This window comes from Dendrobium catenatum, unplaced genomic scaffold (assembly GCF_001605985.2).
Source record: "Dendrobium catenatum unplaced genomic scaffold, ASM160598v2 fragScaff_scaffold_1417, whole genome shotgun sequence".
NCBI lineage: Eukaryota > Viridiplantae > Streptophyta > Magnoliopsida > Asparagales > Orchidaceae > Dendrobium > Dendrobium catenatum.
In genome coordinates this window covers 660,754-666,753 of record NW_021319879.1, presented here as the reverse complement: position 1 = coordinate 666,753, position 6,000 = coordinate 660,754, and the positions used below count along the sequence as shown (strand labels likewise).

General features: G+C 35.4%; 1 protein-coding gene across 3 annotated transcripts in view; it reads right to left on the bottom strand.

The window, feature by feature from the left end:
- Window positions 1-6,000, bottom strand: part of LOC110111593 (DNA mismatch repair protein MSH1, mitochondrial) — a 145,440-nt gene that overhangs the window by 58,430 nt on the left and 81,010 nt on the right. The window lies entirely within an intron of this gene.

Sequence of the window (6,000 nt, the reverse complement as noted above, 5' to 3'; positions counted from 1 at the left end):
AGATATTTAGACATTATGTTGGGTTTGAGATTTGACCCCTCCGGTTGAGATTTCCAGTCAAACACGCACACGATGCATCGGACGGTGACAAATGAGCCCATTTCTTTTATTTTGCTAGAGAATGTAGGAATGCGCCATTTGAAAAAGTATTTATGAATGACCCCTCCGGTTAAAGTATTCTTTCGGTTCAAACACAGGCCATCATCGGGGTGAAGTTGAGGCACCTTTATTTTTTGTAGGAATTTTGGGACTCAGCATTTTGTTATTCAAGTCGTGTCGACTCCAGCCCTATTGAGGAGGAGGCATGAAATTTGAAGTATTTAACCCGCACAGCATTCTCGGATCGTTGGAATTTGACCATTTATATTTCGACAAGAAATCGGAGCACCATGCGGCGTTTATAGTATTTGACCCTGCGCCGCATTCTCGCACATTCCAGCGCATTTAGAAATTAATTGCATTGTCCGAGCACATGCGCCAGGGTTGATTTTAGGTTCAATGGGATCTCATATATTAATACATAACGGGGCATTTGGAAAATATTAAATATATCAATTGGCGACGAAATGATTTTGTTTAGCAAAATGTCCAAAAAATTTCATTTAAGGGCCTTACGAATAGCGCCTCTCTGTACCGCTGCACCACATGTTGCGCGGATCCGGTGGCGTTGAGTTGCAAAATTTTTATTGGCATTATAATTCTAGGTTATCCATAAAAATATTTGAGAGTGGATCAAGCTCTAACTTGTAGATAGCTAACTCGTGTATATTATAAACCTTGAGCATTGTTGTAAGGCATTGGACATTCATCACCTAACTTGTTGTCTTGGATGTTGTTATAATGCATTGGCAACACATGCATATCTCTCTTAAGAGAATCACCAAAAGCAAATCAATTGATTTTGAGTCCGAGCAATGACCAAATACTCAATACTTTGAGATTAAATTTAAAAATTAAAAGACCGATTAGCTTTGATGTTAAAGCAAGAAGAAAATTATTATGCTCTGTTTCATAATCATGTGATTATTTAAGTTGGAATTTTAGCAAATGTATCATAAATTGTACATATTGATATCCAAAATTGTGAGTTGAAAATCAAGTGCAATGAACTCTTATAATTTGAATATCCCACACAAGGAAGAATTGGAATTTATTTTATTATTGCCCTATTTTAAAACTACATTAAAATTATATAGTTTAATTCTTAAATTTTAATTAACTTTAAGGTTCAAAGTTCTTTTTCAAAATTCAATTATAATATGAGTCCTTTGATTTGTTTCAAACTTGTATAAAGTCCAAGAAATTTTCTACAGTCCCACACAATTTCTGAGAATTTCGGCACAGCCTCCCGCGTCTCCTCCCCCCACCGAGGCGAGAAATCGTGACGCGCCGACTAGCCGTAGTTTCTTCCTAACCCAGACTAACGCGCGAACGCGTAGGGCTTCGGAATTTTAAATCTCCCACCCAGATCTCAAGATCGACTGCGTAGCGTCTTCAATTTGAACCATCCCGCCGGATCTAAAGATGCGACGGCCCGGGGTCTTACAAATTAAAAAACCATCCAGGTCGACACCTAAGCTACGACCAGCGCCGCAGGTCTTCGACACCTGTTTTCATAAATTATTTCTCCACTTTCTAGGGGTAATTAACTATAGGGGCTTGCGCCTATAAGAAACCAGAACTCAGATCAAAAAGTCCTCACCAAATGAGGGCAAAATCTCTGGGTAGTGTCTTATCTACAAACCCAATCTGCCTTTTGAAAATTCCCCCGGGATCACACATCCTAAAATTGGAATTTTTCGGAGCCTACATAACGACTAATTCAAACCCCTACCTCACGCAAATTATGCAAGTCTAACAACAATGAAGAACGCGAAAGAAATGAAAGAGGAGCAAATCGTCTATAATTAATTAAGAATTAATTTATGTAATTTAATTAATATAGATTAATAAATTAAAAAAATAATTAGATAACTAATAATGAAAAAAGTAATTTAATAATTAATTGTATAATTAAAATTCTAAATAATAGTTAGAAAATTATTCAAATAATAATATTTATAATAGTAATTAGATAATTAAGTTAGTTGATATCCCTACAATTAGATAATTAAGCTAATTAAGTTAGATAATTAATATAAAAAAGTTTAGATAATTAAGATATGACTAAAAATTTTAAAACTATAACTAAAAATATTATTAATTTCTCTTATTAAATAAACAATTAATATAATTTTTTTGAAACATTATAATTATTTGAAAATTATATCTAATAAATAGTTTAATTAAAAATTACTAAATATCCCAAATTTTAACAGTATTAAGTCCAACAACCATTAGTTTGGATGTTAGGATCAAAATTGTCCCATTTTAAGGAGCTGGGGGACAAAATTGGTCCCTCAAAATAGTTGGTCATTTTGGTCCCTCCAAAAGAGTTAAAGGAATGATGATATACTTTTTTCTATTATGGTCTCGTCTAATAAATTAAATTTGAAATCTCCTATTCGTTAAAGCATCTTCATTTATAATGTTCCCATCAGAATTCTCGGGATGTAGACTATCATGTTCAACATTATTTTCACTAAAAGGAGGTAAAGGGGGGATTTCTAGGATCGACGAGATAAGCTCCAATGTCTAATTAACTAAAATTATAATGAACATATTAGGAAGGCTACAAAGATCGAGCATCAACAAGTTTCAAATTCTGAGTGCAAATCTAAGCTAATGATAAAGAAGCAACAACTATTATTTGATTGTGAGGAGTCTACACATTTAAATGCTCTTCTAGCACCTAAGTGTTTGAGTTCCATAGACCTGGATGAGCAATGAATCAAGCAAAGAGATTGTGTCCAAAGATTTTTTTAGAATGAATGATATGGGAGGAAGTCTTCAAAGACTACCTTCTGCTAATACCCACATGACTCTGAGTCACTGCATGCCACCTCCAACTACAAAATAACACCCATTTCAACCAAAATTTTGGCCATAGAAGGTCACAAAAGATGAGCAATTGTAGCATCCAATTGTAAGAGTTTGCCAAAGATAGAACCTAAATAATATAAAGTTGATAGATTGAAATAGTATAATAGAAGGAAAGGCTACCAAAATAGAAGTGATGTGTGGTTCCACATAAGCGTTGAAATGGGGAGACCACTTGAACATACACATTGGAAAGCCACTGACATAGCATGTTCATCTAGAAAAGACCATGGTGTAATCTTCATTGAAATTAAAACCTTTTAATGATGTGATGAGGATCAAAGAGCCCAATTAAATAGTTACCAAGTGCATGCCTGATAAAAATTTGTGAATGACATAGACATCTGGATGGCCGAATAAAAATTAGCCAACAATTGATAAAGTAAGAGTGCAAGCCAACTCTAAGTTCTCTTCCTCAGAGAAAATAAGTGTGGGTTTACCTTGAAAAGATGAAGGTTTTTTTATGATTCGGTGGATTAGAGTCTTGATAAAAGCGAAGAAGTGACTAAGAGCAGACGAATGCAACCCCATGCTTGAAGAACCACACAGCAAAATAATGAAAAATGCGAGTGAAAAAGGCATGTAATCGAATGAAATGTCAGCCATCTAAGGAATCTCTAAGATAATCGACACAAAAGGTCTTAACGATGGCTGAGTTAAAGAAACAACCATGACTATAGGAGCATCCAAGGAGGGTGATGTGTAAACTAAGGAGTGGGAGAGCTAACTTGTGCAACCCAAAAGCGGTGAGTAAACAAAAAGCAAGGAACGAAAGCAGGGGAAGAAAACCACAGAGCCAAGAGAAGCTATCCATTAGGGAGAAGGAACACAAAGACAAAGCCAATGGGGGCTTAATTGAAACCATCCCCCACCATGACCATGTGAGCCCTAATATAGAAAAAGTGGATCGGGGGGCATGGGGCATGGGGCATGGGGCAGGGGGCAGGGGGCAAGGGAATTATTATGAAATCCAATTGCCACTCTCCAAGATTTATCATACTTCACATAAGATGCTATAAATAATGACTATGGGTTCTCTTCCGTCAAAATGACTCTTGCTTCCTTGTAAATTATCCTTGAAAGCGCACTTCGGCTTCTTCCATTTTACCTAGAAATTCTTTGCCATTGCATGTTGGTTTATTCATTTTATTCATTGATCATAGAAGTTTAACTTTAAAAACTAACAAAATGTGTGTTATCGTTAAGCTTGATACAAATCAACTAAAGTAAAGTCAATTCAACATAAATCAAATCAAACAATCAATTCTGCAATTAAGATTCTCATAAGCCCTCCACAATCTTAGGTTGCAATTCCCAATCCACATGTCACCTTGCCTGAAGGGCAATACTATAAGACCTACTTGTAGGTATTTAGAAAAGCACAAATGTAAAATCTACACTCTTGCCACCCTTATTCATAAAAGTAATAATGTTGTGGGATCAACTCTAACATAAAATTGTTAAGCTTCAAATCTCAAACAAAGTTCAATAAAAAATATCCAAATCTCAAATCATGTAAACCCAATCAACTCATCTATGCCACCATAAAATCTTTGGTTGTAGTTCCCACCATTGATTCTACTAAAGCATCCTTGCCTAAAAGGCAAGATCATAGAACCCACCATTGGGCCTACTCCAATATCAAAGTATAAGTCCCACGCTCAAACAATTTAAATTTTAAAATTATAAGACCTAATCCTCCAAAGCACTTATACAAATAGAGTAGCATGTTCTAATCACGAAATCAAATGAAAGGTTAAACAACAAATATAAACCAATGCCCAAAACTATAAACATTAAGCTTTCCTATACATTTTAAGGGTTGTAAGTCCATCAACACAACACCCAAAATTATAAACATTAAACTTCTCAATACACTTCCAAGTGTTGTAATTCCCATCAACATAATTAGGGTTGGAAATGACAGAAGCTTCACAAACACAAACAAACATCCAAACTTCAATCATTGGGCATACCGCAAATTAGATTCGTGAGACCCTCAATTGGGTTTCTTTAAACCTTGAGTAATAAATCCACAAGCCTGCCCTTCTTCTTTAAGATGAAAATCTTAAGATTCTAAATCAAAAAAGCCAATTCAACCTCAAACCAACAAGTTGAGTCGACAAACTCAATCCAAGCTCAAATTAAAAATTTATTAAGTTTATGGGCAAGTTATGCCCCAATTGACTGTAACTCATTCGTGTAGGCTACCTTCATGTCATAATCACAAATCCCTCTGTTTCGCATTCTCAGCATCCAAGTACGAATCTCATGGATGAGTCAGCATATCACACATTAAAGAAGATCTTCAAAACAATAGCAAAATATATATATTTCTTTTTATCCTTTTTTGTTCTTTTCTCGCTGGAAAATAAAATGCAGGAAGCAGTGAAAACAAGCAGGCAAAAAAAATACAGATGAAAGAACATCTACAATTTTGAAGGACGGTTACAGAAAGATGCTTTAGAAGGCAGAGTTTCACGAAATTTTACAGGCAAGCACATATTAGCTTTGTAGAAGTTTTCAGGTCTGTGATTGTGGTGTAGAGTTTCCGGGTTGTTATTCCATAGAGAAAACAGGGAAGGAAGAAGACAGAATAAAGTCTTGAGATTCCTAATGTTATTAGGCAATTCTTCACCAAGATCTCAAAATCTGTTCTAATACCAATGATGCTTTTCCCGTGATCTCAAAACCTGCTCTAATAGCAAATGATGGAGTTTGCAAGGAAGAGTGATGACTTACTATATTTTGCAATGACTTTGGCTGGCTCAACAATGGTGGTGGAAAAAGGAACGAGTAAAGTTAAAAATAGAAAAGAAGGAAAACTGTGAGAAAAAGTTGAGGTACGCAGGAGGGCTTCCACCTCTCTCACAAAGCTGCCTCAATCACACAATAGAAGTGGAAATCATCGCAGTGTCCCAAAACAGTAAAGAAGCAGGCTAAAAATTTCAGTAGTAGGAAATCTGATTTTCCTATATTTAAGCATTGGAAAAACACCCCTAAAGAATACCTAGAAAGGAA